This window comes from Jaculus jaculus, chromosome 2, assembly GCF_020740685.1.
Source record: "Jaculus jaculus isolate mJacJac1 chromosome 2, mJacJac1.mat.Y.cur, whole genome shotgun sequence".
In the NCBI taxonomy this organism is placed as follows: Eukaryota; Metazoa; Chordata; class Mammalia; order Rodentia; family Dipodidae; genus Jaculus; species Jaculus jaculus.
Window position 1 is genome coordinate 81,599,037 of NC_059103.1, and position 14,387 is coordinate 81,613,423.

Consider the following 14,387-nt stretch of genomic DNA (forward strand, 5'->3'; position numbering starts at 1 on the left):
TGAATTTCAGGTCAGCTTGGAAAGAACAAAATCCAGTGAGAAGTACATTCTCACTGTTATGAACATACAGGCTGGGGAGGACTGAGAACCATGTCTCACAGTAAGCCTGCCATAGACTGCAACAAATCCTTGACAGGGCATTATGGAAAACAGAATGTTCATACTGAAGTCTTCATGAAATTTTTGTTTAGCTGTATGTGGACAGCAGATAAAAAGCAGGAATATGCTGAATGTGGTGGTGCATGCCTTATATCCCAGCGCTTGGGAAGCAGAAGTAGGAGGATTGCCATGAGTTCAAGACCACCCTGAGACTACATAGTGAATTCCAAGTCAGCCTGGCCTAGGGTGAAACCCTACCATGAAAAACAAAAACAAAAACAAGCAAACAAACAAAAAAAAAGAAAAAGGTAGGAATATAAGATCTCTAGGTATAGTTTAGCATGTGTGATGTCCTGGACTTAATCCAAAAATAAAACAAAAATACCCTACTTGGAACTATCTACATAAATTGCTAGAAATGGCACATTCAAGGCAGGTATGGTGGCTCTCACCCATATAATCCTACACTCAGGAAACTGAGACAGGAGGACTATCATGAGTTCCATGTTGACCTGGGCTACAGTGTGAAAACCTGTCCTCATAAAACTTAATACAGACATGGAGGCCTACGTAGGAGAGTAGTATGAGTTTGAGGCCAGCCTGAGACTACATTGTGAATTCCAGGTCAGCCTAGGATACAGTGAGATCCTACCTTAAAAAAACAAAACACCAAAAACCAAATACCCACTGGGCATGATGATGTTATGCCTTTAGTCCCAGCACTGTGGTGGCTGAGGGAGGATTGTAGTGAGTTCCAAGTCAGACTGGACTAGAGTGAGATCCTGCCTGGAAAAAAACACAACATAATAAAACAAAACAAGCAAACAAACAAACAAAAAAAAAACAAAAAACAAAGGCTGTAGAGATGGCCTAGTGGTTAAGGTGCATGCCTGCCTGCGAAGCCTAAGGATCCAAGTTTGATTCTCCAGGTCCCATGTAAGCCAGATGCACATGGTGGCACATACAACTGGAGTTTATTTTTAGGGGCTAGAGGCCCTAGTGCACCCATTCTCACTCTCTCTTTCTCTCCCCCACCCCACGCTGTCTCTAGTAAATAAATAAAAATAAATCTTTAAAAAAAACCCATCAGGGCATTCATTGTAGCACAGGCCTTTAATCCCAAAACTAGGGAGGTAGAGGTAGGAGGATCGCTATGAGTTCAAGGCCAGCCTGAGACATAGTGAATTCTAGGTCAGTCTGGGCTAGTGACACCCTACATGAAGCATACACACACACACACACACACACACACACACACACACACACACACGCACGTGCACAATCCCACCTCTCCTCCCCCCAAAAAGGACACATTTGAATTTTGAAGGTCAAATTGGGACTCTGCTTCAAATTCATTTGGGAAATGGCTACATTTAGATGGGGGATAGTCTGTTTTATTTCTATTTTATGTGTACATGTGTGCAAGTACATGAAGAGGTCCAACGACAACCTCAGGGTCTCTCAGTAGCAGGGATCTTGCCTATTAGGCTAAACTGGCTTGTCCTGTAGCCCCCTGCTGGGATCTGCCTATCTCTGCCTCCCATGCACTGGGATTTCAAGCACCAACCTGGGCACTTTTACATGGGTTCTTCTGATGAAGCTCACACCCTCCTGTTTTAACTAACTTTCATCTCCCTAGCCTCTATTTCATTTATGTATGAGTAAAATCTATAGGTTTTGCCTGCTGGTTTGTGTGTTTTGAGACAAGGTCTCATATAGCCCAGGCTGCACTTAATACTTTGCACTCATCCTCCTGACTCCACTTCTGTTTTGAGACAGGGTTTCACTATATAGCTCAGGCTTGTCTGCATTTCATGATCCTCTTGCCTTAGCCTCCTGAGTGCTAAGTTTGGTAAAAATCACTGACCCCTGCTTAAGGAAATGTCGGTGGGTGTGTCCTTATGGATCAAGTCTGTTAGCAATGAATGTATGAGCCTTATAGGCTGAAATATTTCTTTTCTGCTACCTGAGATGAACAGGATGATCAGAAACCAGGGTCTTTTTCTAATACTATACTTGCACCTATACAGTATCAACCAGTTACCTAGCTAAATTGGAAGACCCTAACGTAAGTTGAGTCATCCCAAGGTGAACAGCACTCTGCAGATTGTATTTTCCCTACTTTACACCACACTGTATGTAGTTAGTCCATATATACTCCAGTTCTTCAAGTAGAATCACATCAGTATTTTATACACATTCTACCCATTAAGAAAAGATGTGAGTGATTTTATCTCTATACGGCATGGCTCTCCACATGGAGTCAGGTAGAGTTGGCATCAGTTCTATTCATCAAAACAGCTTGTAGAAAGTGGCAGAGTTTGAGTTGGGCTCTTAGGGTGAGCCAGCTGAAACTTTTTCCTCAAGGCCCGAGTCATTACTGGAGTCAGTCCAGTTCCTGTTTCTGTATTTTCTTTATTGGTTAGAGGAGTCCCACCTGGGCTCCTTTCAACATCAACTTTTCTAAGCAGTTTCCGCAGATCAATCTGGCATTTACCAGGAGTAATCCGGACATTTGTAACTCGTGTTGGTAACACTTTGCAGTTAGGTTTCAGGGTAACACGCTGCAGATCAGAGATGGTAACTAGTGGATTCCGTTCCTTGGGTGATGGTATAAGCTTTTTCCTTTCTTCAATATTTTGTATCTTCTTTAATTTTACAGTTAGTAGATCTTTAACTGTTATATGCATGGGCCCATCTGATTTTAATGGTGCAGCCTGAAGTACTTCAGTGGAACCAGATTTTCTGAGCAGCAAAGGTGCTAGTGGTGGTGGAGGAGGAGGCCGAGGAGGAAGGAGGTGGAGGGGGTGGAGGCGGTGGAGGAGGAAGGCTGGATGGCTGTGGCAGGGTAGGAGGAAGTACAGCCCCAGAGTCTCCAGTGGTTAGAGCACTAGCCTGAGCAGGTGGAAGTTTACTGTTCATGGGACACATCTGACCACAGCTTGAACAAGAATTTTCTGATATAGTCTTCAGTGTTTCTCGGAGTTTGCATAAGTCACTTTCCAAAGTGCAAAACTGTTGTTTTAGACTATGAAGTTCTCGATGGTAGATTCGGCATGGGAAGATGATATCTTTCAATACTTCTAAACTCTGGGCTACACAGTTCTGACACCAACTGTATATACACCATACTCTATCTGTCCAAAGGCTTATTGCAGTTTTGATGTTGGGGAATTTGAAGTTCCAGGATGGCCTTGGCCAGCTTCTACTTTGGGATCTATCTGTTGAAATAACCACTCTTTCTGGTGAAGGTGGCGGTGGGGGAGGTGTAAATAGCTTAGACTGGAAGTGATTATCCTAAATAATCTTTTTGCTTTAGCTTTTAGCTTCCTTCGTCGTTGTTTGAACTTGGGCATGGTTTTATTCTAACAGCCAGGGGATTAGATGGAGTTCGGGCAGTAGTCTCTTCCATGCCATAAAGGAAAATTCTAATATTCCCTTCTTGAGGGAGCAGTTAGGGGGTCAACAAGCCTGGGAGAACTGAAACTTAAAGAGGTCACAGGACCACTCCCCAAGATTACAGAGGCAGTAAACAATAGTTGAGGGAAGATTCTTGCCGGTGATAGGCAGCAGTTTTCTTCTCCTTTCTTTTCTTTGTTTTTTAACTTTTTGGCTGTTTGTTTTGAGGTAGGGTTTTACTCTAGCCCAGGCTGACCTGGAATTCACTATGTAGTCTCAGGGTGGCCTCCAACTCATGGTGATCCTCCCAGCTCTGCTTTCCGAGTGCTGGGATTAAAGGCGTGTGCCACCACACCTGGCTACCTTGCAACCTTTTAAAGTTTAGAAAATTGTCTGGGCATAGTGGCACATGTATTTAATCCCAGCATTGGGAGGCAGAATTAAGAAGATGACCATGAGTTTGAGGCCACCCTGGAACTACATACTGAATTCCAGGTCAGCCTGGGCTAGAATGAGACCCTACCTCATAAAAACAACAACAAAAAAATGGAAATGGTTGCAAGGTAAGCAAGTGCTTGGGAGGAGACTCCACCCAGCCAAGCTACCCACAAGTGTGTGCAGTGTGCTTCAGAGAATGTCATGGATGATGGAGAGGGTTTTTTGAGGGTACAGCTGCCTTTGAGTTACCCATTATCCTGTAAGCAACACCTCATCCTGCTAAGTAAGTAACCCTAATCACTCAATGGTTCACCAAAACTGGTTTTGGTGTAATTGTGCCTTGGTCTGTGCCCTAGTTAGTGTCAATAGAAAGGTTTCTGTCACCCCGTGGAAAAAGTTTCACGTGACACTTTTGCACTATCTGAATGTCTTTGGGGAGTCAATTGAAGGTTTGTCCTTGTCTATGTACAAAGTGTCCTCAGTAGCATCTTTAGGCTTGGGATTGGCATCCTTGTAAGGTTTACCCGGCAGACAAAGTAGAAATTGCTACTGTGCATTCAATTCACTGCTTTCTCATTTATTTGTTTAAGAGACAATTTGTGAAACTTCTGTGTTACAAAAGGTTCTGTGCTTTTGTAAACAGAGTAGCAGTCTTCCCTCTAGCATTACATATTTCAGTGATTGCCATAGAAAATGGAAGCATTTTATTGTGCTCTGTGTCTCACAGACTAGCACGAAGACCCGTGTCTGGATTCTGAGTCTTGACAGGTGCCACAGAATGCTGACCTTCCATTAGTGACTGCATTAGAGACAGAGTTCAGGGGACTTTATCAGATAAACCCAGGGCTGGGCAAAAAGAATGTTATCTTTCTTTACTGATGATAGTAGACTTCAAAACGAGGGCATGTAAACACCTATTATTATTTGTATTCATTGGAGTTCTCAGAATATTGTGAATCTGTTTTCATTCTTTTTGGCTTATTTCTTCTTTGATTTTGAGACCTCTTTAGTGTTGTATTGAGTAAATGGTTGAAATTATGCATAAATCACATGAAAGCTATTTCCTTACAGATTGATTTTATTATATTCATTGTCAAATAACTATTTTCTTTAACTATTAGTTTCTCACCAAATTTTAACCTCAGCCTTCTTTTGCAATGGCAATATTTACTCTGTGCCAACTTGTGTTAGAAGTATGTATCTTGTGCTTTGGTTTTACAGGGCTCACATTAAGAAGCTGCCCTGAGTCTCAGATGAGGCTTTATACTTCTGTTGTTGTTATTTTTCCTTTTTTTGTTTTTGAGGTAAGTTTTCAGTCAGGCCCAGATTGACCTGTAACTCAATCTGTAGTCCCAGGCTGACCTCAAACTCACAGCAATCCTCTTACTCCTTCCACCCAGGGGCTTTGATTTAAAAAGGCATGTGGTGGGCTAGAGATATTGCTTAGTGGTTAAAGCATTTGCCTGCAAAACCAAAGGATCCTGGTTTGATTCTCCAGAATCCACGTAAGCCAGATACACAAGGGGGCACATGCAGCTGGAATTCATTTGCAGTGGTTGGAGGTCCTGGCACACCCATTTCTCTCTCTCTCTCTCTCTCTCTCTCTCTCTCTCTCTCTCTCTCTCTATATATATATATATATATATATATATACCTCTTTTTCTCTTAAATAAATACATAACTAAAATATATATTTAATAAAAAGGTATGTGCCACCACATCCATCTTTAGACTTTGGAGCAATGCTGGGAATAATAATGACCTTAATGGTTTTTTGGGGGTGGTATTTACTTATTCATTTATTTATTATGAGAGAGAGAGGAAGAGATTTGGCATGCCAGGGCCTCCAGCCACTGCAGTGGAACTCCAGACACATGTGCCATCTTGTGGGCGTGTGTGATCTTGCACACGTGTGTCACTTTATGTGTCTGCTCTATGTGGGAGATGGGGAGGTGAATATGGGTCCTTAGGCTTCACAGGCAAGTGCCTTAAGTACTAAGCCATCTCTCCAGCCCCTTAATGGATTTTTAAACTTGGAGTGAATGCATTTTATATCATGTGATGGCCATGAATCTATGAGGGCCATGGGTGGAATGTTCTGATTTGAATACAAAATATTCACCCATGGTCTCAATTGTTTTGGATACTTGGTTCTCTAAAACTTGTCAGCCTAAATACACCCTCTCTTACTATCAGTTGCTTCTGGTTGGATATTTTTTTTTTTCCTTTTTCTTTTTTGGTCTTTTGAGGTAGAGTCCCAGGCTGACCGGGAGTACACTATGTTCTCTGAGGCTGGACTTGAACTCACAGTGATCCTCCTAACTCAGCCTCCATAGTACTGGGATTAAAGGCATGTACCACCATGCCTGGCTGTTTGAATCTTCTGTCTAGTAATGAGAAGGTAACTGCTATTTTAGATACTAAATATATTAGTTATTGTCTTCAAAGAGTTGAGGACAACTGATTACAAATCTAGAATTCTGGAGCTGGAGAAATGGCTTAGCGGTTAAGCACTTGCCTGTGAAGCCTAAGGACCCTGGTTCAAGGCTCAATTCCCCCAGGATCCACGTAAGCCAGATGCACAAGGCAGCGCATGCATCTGGAGTTTGTTTGCAGGGGCTGGAGCCTCTGATGCGCCCATTCTCTCTCTCTCTGTCACTCTCAAATAAGTAAAAATAAACAAAAAATTAAAAAAAGCAAATCTAGAATTCCATATCTAAGTGATATGATAGAGACATGATGAGACACATGTTAGAGATATGTTTTTCTTATACATGTGATTCTTAAATAAAAGGGGGGGGGGCTCGCATTTCACTCTATCTCAAGAAACTGCTTCAGGGTAAGGAGCCCATAAAATACTTACAAATGGGAAGGCTTGGTGAGACCCATGAAACTGTGAACATAACACCATGAGGTAAATTCCAGAAACTGGGCATGAGTGACAGGATGATGGATTATGAAGCAGAAAACAGATTAGACTACATGACTACACATGAAACATATATGATTTAATTTCTTCAAGTAAAAAAAAAAAGCATTTTGCAGTTCCCTTAGATATATAATGAAAATAAAGGAAGGAAAATGTGACAGTACTGCACAATTAAAAGATACTACTGCACGGCTGGAGAGAAGGCATAGTGGTTAAATGCTTGCCTGTAAAGTCTAAGGACCCCGGTTCAAGGCTTGATTCCCGAGGACCCATGTAAGCCAGAGGCACAAGTTGGGACATTCATCTGGAGTTTGTTTGCAGTGGCTACAGGCCCTGACATGTCTATTCTCAACTCCCCTCTGTCTGTTGCTCTCAAATAAATAAACAAAAAATACTACTTCAATAAACCAAAGCAAACAAAAATTAGCTAATTTTTAAAAAATCCATTCTATCCACTTGAACAATGGAAAAGACAGACAGAAGAGGGTGAGGGAACAAGAATTTATTTACAACAGAGAGTACCATAATTGGACTCCTGGTGGCTGCAGGTTTGCTTAAGGGGAAGGGCATAAGTGGTTATAACTGACTCTTGGTGCCAGCAGAAGACACAAAAGCATCATAGCTCTAACTGTTGGTGGCAGATGGTTATTGACCAAGAGGATTGGAAAGTGTTACAGGCTTTTGAATACCAGTCAAGTGGCATTCAAGGGGCTGCGGAGATGGCTCATTGGTTAAAGGTGCTTGCTGGCAAAACCTGCCTGCCAGGGTTCAATTCCCTAGCCAATCATGTAAAAATATATTGTCATTCGTTTATAGTAGCAAGAGAACTTGGCATACCCACCCCATCCACCCATACATACACAGGCACACAAGCTCCCTTCCCCAAATAAATTAATAAATGAATAGGCACAGAACAGGATTGAGATAGCTGGAATAGTGAGACGCATAGTGTCAGGAGCCAGAGCCTGCAGGAGCAACAGCAGTTCTCCTCTGAAGCAGGAGCCAGCAGCTGTCAAGGCAGCAAGTCTTCTTGTCAAGGCAGGACAGTCCAGGCATCAAAGGCAAAAGTGGCGAGTGGAGGCAGGTCTCAGCAGGAGCCACTGGGGCTCACAGAGACAGGAACAAGTTCAGTGCCCAGAGCATGAGTGGCTCTAGAGGCTCTGGCGTCCAGCACCCTGAGATTAAGCAGCTCTGGAAGCTCACAGAGGCAGGAGCACCAGGTCAAGGAGCTCCAGGCACCTTGGCCCTGTAGCCCAAGCCCAAGTAGTCCATTGGTCTTTGGGTTTGGCATCCCAAGAAAAACAACACCCAGGGGCCCAGAGCCAACTGGCTGGTCATTCTCCCTTGGGGTCTGGAGAATCTGTATGCTGAGGAGTTGAGCATGGAGTTTATGCAGATACACAGGCCAGCCTTGACTGGTATGTGCAAATAAGGTGAAATTATGGAGTCCAATCAGCAGAGTCAGTAAGCTGCCAAAATGCAAAAGTTTCCACTGATCACCCCCTTTTCTTTTGTGCCATGGTGACCTCCAAGTAGTGGCACCTGCTTTCAAAGAGATGGGGACACATGCAGAAGCAGCTGAATTCCAGCTTCACCTCACCTCATCCATATCCGAAGGACCTGGCCTTTCCTCCAGGCTGAGCCTGAAGGCAGGGCCTTACCCTCCTTTTCCATGGCTTACTTGAGTTTTCAATTACCTGTTTGAATTCATAGGCAAAATAATCTTTTAATATTGGAAATTTATTTTTGGTTTAATTTGAATTTCATGTTACAGAAACAAATGGGATAGTAAAATCTATTCTCAGAAATGAAAAACAAACAAACAAACAAACAAAACCCCCAGAATTTAGAACAAAGCCTTAAAAAGGAATGGCAGTATTTCTGGAATTAATTTGACATACTTTAGTCACTACCTGCAATCACACTATTGCTTCTGTCTCAAATTATGTCACTTCTGTTAGACTGTTTTCTTAACTTCTCTCCATGTCAATGTGACACTGTTGTCCCATTTGAGGGAATAAATACATTTGCCACAACTTAAACATGACATAATGTATACATGTACCAAAATAATGCATAAAGGCTCATAAATATACTTTTATATTTTTCAATCACTTTAAAATAGTCTAAATACAAAACTTAAAAGAATAAACCTATGTAACATTTCAGAAAATACAACTAAGATAGCACCACCATGTCCTTAATGTTGCATTGTAAGGGTCCAAGAATCGCTGAAGAAAGTCCCCCAACTCAGACACTATGTGAAAACACAGAGTGTTTATTCTGAAGAATCAGCCAGCATGCAGGCGTCAACCATACATACAAAATGGTGACCCTGAGAGGAGCACGCAAGCCCCTTTTAAGCACAGCTAGGGGAATTTTAGGAGGGTTAGGTCATCTAATGTGATTGGCTAAGCAAGCAGCAGTTACATTTGTACACCTTTGATTGGCTATGGCCCAGATTTTATCATCCTTGGACATGTTTAGACATGTTTTAGGGACTTTGCAAGAACGGACTCAGCCCTGGAATCCGCTATGTCAGGCAAGTCCTGTTTTGGGTCATAGTCCAGAGGTATTGCAGGAACTGTCTCAGGCCCCTGGGCAGCTATCTTCCCCAGTCACATGTCAGGGTCACTGTTGATTAACAGCCCTTTGTTAGTGTTTTTTGCCAGAAGTCTTGCCTGCCTCTCTGGGAAACTGAAACTTAGGCCTAGCTATAAACTGGAGCAAATTTGATCCTCTCAATCCCCTGTTGGTATAGGTTCATCTCAAATCCTTGAGAGTGGTCTAGGAGTTGATAATGGGACTTTAATACTATAAGCTGAATGGTAGATACATGTTCTTTGACAAACCTTATGAGCGTGTTAAGGATACAGGGCACAGATGAGGGCAAGTAGCAACAGCATCAGGGGCCCTGTCACTGCTGAAAGGAGGGTAGTGAGCCAAGGGGACCAATTAAAAAAGGATTCATACCAGTTTTCAGATTTTTGCCTCTTTTTCTCTGTATTGTAATCTTTTCCATACTATAGACATTGATTCTTTGATGATTCCAGAAAGGTTAACATGAACACAGCATTGTTCTCTAGGGCTAGACATAGTCCACCTTGTTGGAGGAATAGGAGGTCTAGTCCACGCCTGTTCTGAAGGGTAACTTCGGCTAGTGAAGATAAGGAAGTCTCAAGATGTGAGATGGACTTTTCTAGCTTGGATAGATCAGCTTCTATCTTTAGGCTTAGGGCCTTGCAATTTTTGTCTCTAGTGGCCCCGGCAACATCGAGTCCTAGCAGGGTGGGAACTAGGACTGCAATAACTGCCACTCATTTTGATCTTCCAGTCAGGAGAGGGTCGAGTCTCCATGTCTTCACATGAGTAATAAAGGATCTAAGGAGTTAGCTGGACCAGCACACAGAATCCATTGGTGTGGTTGAGAGTTAAAGTGTGAACACAAGGAGTCAACCCAGTAGAGTAGGCCCACCAGGTGTCATCTGGAGGGATGAGGTACATCTCCTGACTTGGGGCTTTTTGGGTGGTGTGGCCTAGGTGTCAGGGACAGGTTATGTTCCCCTGTAATGCAGAGCCCAGTCCCTGCAACCAGTTACAAAGTTAACCTCCCAATGCCCAGGTGATGCCAGCAGCAGGCCCCATTATCCTAAGAGGTGGTATAATTTCTGAGGATGGCTGTTCCCTTATAATAGGGAGGCCTTGCATCTAAGCAGAGCCAGCCGTCATCAGTGAGTTCAGGCCTAGAGTTATGTATCACTTGATAGGTGGCCCAGAGTAAGTCCCAAGGTCCAGGTCAGGTTTGGGGAATCCTGATTTGGGGCAGGACTCCTGGATGGGATATAAATCACCCTAAGCTTTGGGGCTTTGTTAGGTTGGGCTTCCTGCTCCTATGGTGACATTTTAACAGGTGGCAGGACTGGGTTGAGGCCTAATGGTACTTCAGGCCCTAATTTTATCTTTTGAGTTAGGAGCTGAATAGTGAATAATATCCCCAAATTTTGTTTATAGAGCCATAGTCCCCATGTATTTCCTGTTCCCCAGTTGGTGGCTTTTCTTTTATCTTTTGGGGTAAACTTAATAGCGATTGGATTATAGGTACTAAAAACACATGGTCCACTGAAACTGTTTGAGGAGACTTTGGGCTGCAGTCCATATCCCCATCCTGGTGAGTCTGATTCTGGGCTCCAATTAACTATAATGATGTCATCTTTAACTGGGGGGTTCCCAAGAGATTGTTCCTGTTGACTTGCACTCCAGCTTGCACAAAAGAATGATTCTGCACTCCCCGCACCCCCCCACACATTTGTTTTTCTGAGACGTGGATCTCCTGCCCCTTGGGCAGTCATAGAAGGGGTGTGTTGCACCATGTTGTGCCTGCTTGGGTGGCAGCAATTTTGGAGTTCAGCCTAGGTATCCCAATCTTCTTCAGTCAATGTGCACAAGTCAAATGTTATATTGTTGGGCTCTGAAAGGCCCAGGCGTGAGGACTAGTGGAACTTCCTGAGCCTAGCTAAAGTGTGGCGACCTGTCTCTGGCCAGCTAGGACTCAGCAAGATACGAAATGGCTTCTGGCCTGCCACTTCCACGTGGCAATTGTAATTACCATTTCAATAGTTAAAGTTTACTATAGGCCTTTACCTCTTCCCCCATCCTAAAATCCCCGCCTTCATCCTCAACATGATACAGGCAACTGCTCAGAGTAATAAAGCGAGTTGTTTCTTTGAGTTCCTGCATCTCCGGTGGCCAGGAGAGGTCTGGGTTGTCTGACACTCATCATCCTTCTCAACCCCTGGGGAGAACCAGCAGGCCTGGTCCTTCCCTCAGCACTACCTGACTGGGAAGGAGCCCCACATTATGTCAGGGAACCAAGTTCCAATAGGGGCCAAATGGAGTGTGGAATTAACAATTGCCCCTGTAGCCATGTTAGTAACCACCCATGTGAGGTTATATGGCTCTGTAGGGTTAGGTCCAGTGAGGGCCAAACCCATAGCAGAGATCAAGATTGGGATTTGTAAAGTCTTAGCTTTAGTGGGTCTAGTGGGTGGGGCTGAATCCTCCATCCTTCTGGAGTCAAGTCATCAGGAGGCCTCTCCTGTAGGTGTTGCAACTGTTGAGTGGTCTCTCATCCCACAGGTTTGATGTGGGAGTCATGTATCCAGGTTCTGACTCAGTCAACCTTCATGGTTGTGGGCATGGTCAAGATTACCATGTGAGGGACTTTGCAGCATGGCTCAAGAGTCTTGTGATTGTGTCTCTTAATCCAGATTTCATCACCTGGTTTAAAGCAATGGGGGTTAGGAGAGGAAGCTGACTCATAGATTTGGTGTCTATTCAGCCAAATCTGTTTTTGGACCTTATGGAGAGCTTGTAGGGATTCCAGGAACTTTGAATGGTCAAATTCTGCAAGGATCTCAGGTTAAAGGTTAGGCGTAAGTATAGTATATAGTATATAGTATATAGTATATAGTATATAGTATATAGTATATAGTATATAGTATATAGTATATAGTATATAGTATATATCTAAAAGGGAGTTAGGTCTAGGGTTTAGGGGGTGTTTCTAGCCTTATACAGGGCATAAGGAAGGAGGACTACTCAGTCACTGCCACTTTCTAGGGTCAATTTAATTAAGGTCTCCTATAAGATCTGATTCATTCTCTCTACCTGGCCTGAACTCTGGGGACAATGGGCACAATGAAGTTTCCAATCTGTCCCTACAATCTTAACAAGTGACTGTGTTACCTGAGATATGAAAGAAGGTATGTTATAAGATCCCAAAAATGAAGGCAGTCCATACCTGGGGCTACTTTCTTCTAGCAGCTTCTTAGCCACTATGGTGGTGGTCTCTTTCTTGTTGTGGAATGCCTCCACCCAGCCTGAAAAGGTGTGTACAAGAACTAAAAGGTACTGATATACATATAAACCAAGTTTGACTTTGGTGCAATCTATTTCCCAGTTTGAAGTTTCCCGGGGCCTTTTGTCCAACAAGGGATTTATTGCCTTATAGGTAGGGCAATGGAAAATTATCTCATTCACTAAGGTCCGTCCCTAGGTGAAAAATTTTGTAGCTAGCATTTCTCAGCAGCTCCTTAAGTTTCCTAAGACCCAGATGGGTATTTTGATGAATCTGATGAATGAGCTGTTTAGCAAATTCTGCAGGGAGAATTATTTGACCCTCAGCTGTATGGAGCCATCCTTCTTTTCAAAAGAGTCCTTGTTATTTGGTTAGGTCCTCCTTGTCTTTTGAGCTGTAATGGGGGGTTGAAGGGAGCCCTCATGGAACCATAGCCACTGTTGCAGTCCGGTCCGCATTGCTGGTAGAAATCACCCAACCAAGAGTAGCTTCTGGGAAAAAGAGGTTTATTTTGGCTTACAGGCTTGAGGGGAAGCTCCACGATGGCAGGGGGAAACGATGGCATGAGCAGAGGGTGGACATCACCCCCTGGCCAACATAAGATGGAACACAGCAACAGGAGGGTGTGCCAAACACTGGCATGGGGAAACTGGCTATAAAGCCCATAAGCCCACCCCCAACAATACACTCCCTCCAGGAGGCATTAATTCCCAAATCTCCATTAGCTGGGAACCTAGCATTCAGAACACCTAAGTTTATGGGGGACACCTGAATCAAACCACCACAGCCACCAAAGCCATGGCTATGGAGTCTAGTGCAGCTCTTTTGTGGCCTTATTGGACAATCTGTTTCCTTTTGTTCTTTTATCTTCTCCCTTTTGATGGCCTGGGCAATGGATGATGGCTATCTTGAGGGGTAGCCATATCGGCTCTAATAGGGCTAGGATCTCATCTTTCCTTTTGATGGTTTTTCCTTCCACCGTGAGCAGCCCCCTTTCCTTATAGATGAGCCCATGAACATGTGCCATGGCAAAGGCATATTGGCTGTCTGTGAAGATGTTTGCAATTTTGTCTTTGGCCATTTTAAGGGTCTGAGTCAGGGCAATTAGTTCGGCCCTCTGGGACAAAGTCCCAGGTGGTAGGGCAGAGGCCCATACTACAGAGTCAAGAGTTACTACTGCAGCACCCACATACCTGACTCCGCCTTGCATGTAATTGCTCCCGTCTGTGAAGCAATCCACCTCTGCATTTGGTCATGGGATGCCTATCAGGTCTAGCCTCATGGTTTGGACTTAGTTCAACACTATTGAACTATTGTAGTGTCCTGGTCTGGGTCTGGCACCAAAGTGGCTAGACTGAGGGCTGAGATAGGGTGGTACAATTGTGGTGGAATCTGCTTGTCTTGTGGTCTGGGCCTGTGTATGGGGAGGGCTTATCATATTCCCTCTGTCGTCTCCTAGGCCCGGATCGGCAGAGGCCACTTGCAGTACGGATTCTGGCACAGGGGTAGGTATATAGGTACGTAGTTAGAGGTCCTCCTTGGGAACAGAGGGGGTAGGACTGCTGGCTTGTGGTCCTTCAGTAACCCTGACTCCTTAACCAACAGGATTGTTGGAATCAGTGCCAAAAGGGTGTCAGCCAAGAGGGGGGCTCTCCATCAGATATT

General features: G+C 43.9%; 1 pseudogene; it reads right to left on the reverse strand.

Moving 5' to 3' along the window:
* Positions 1-2,309: 2,309 nt before the first annotated feature.
* Positions 2,310-3,461, reverse strand: LOC123458808 (annotated as a pseudogene).
* Positions 3,462-14,387: the final 10,926 nt, after the last annotated feature.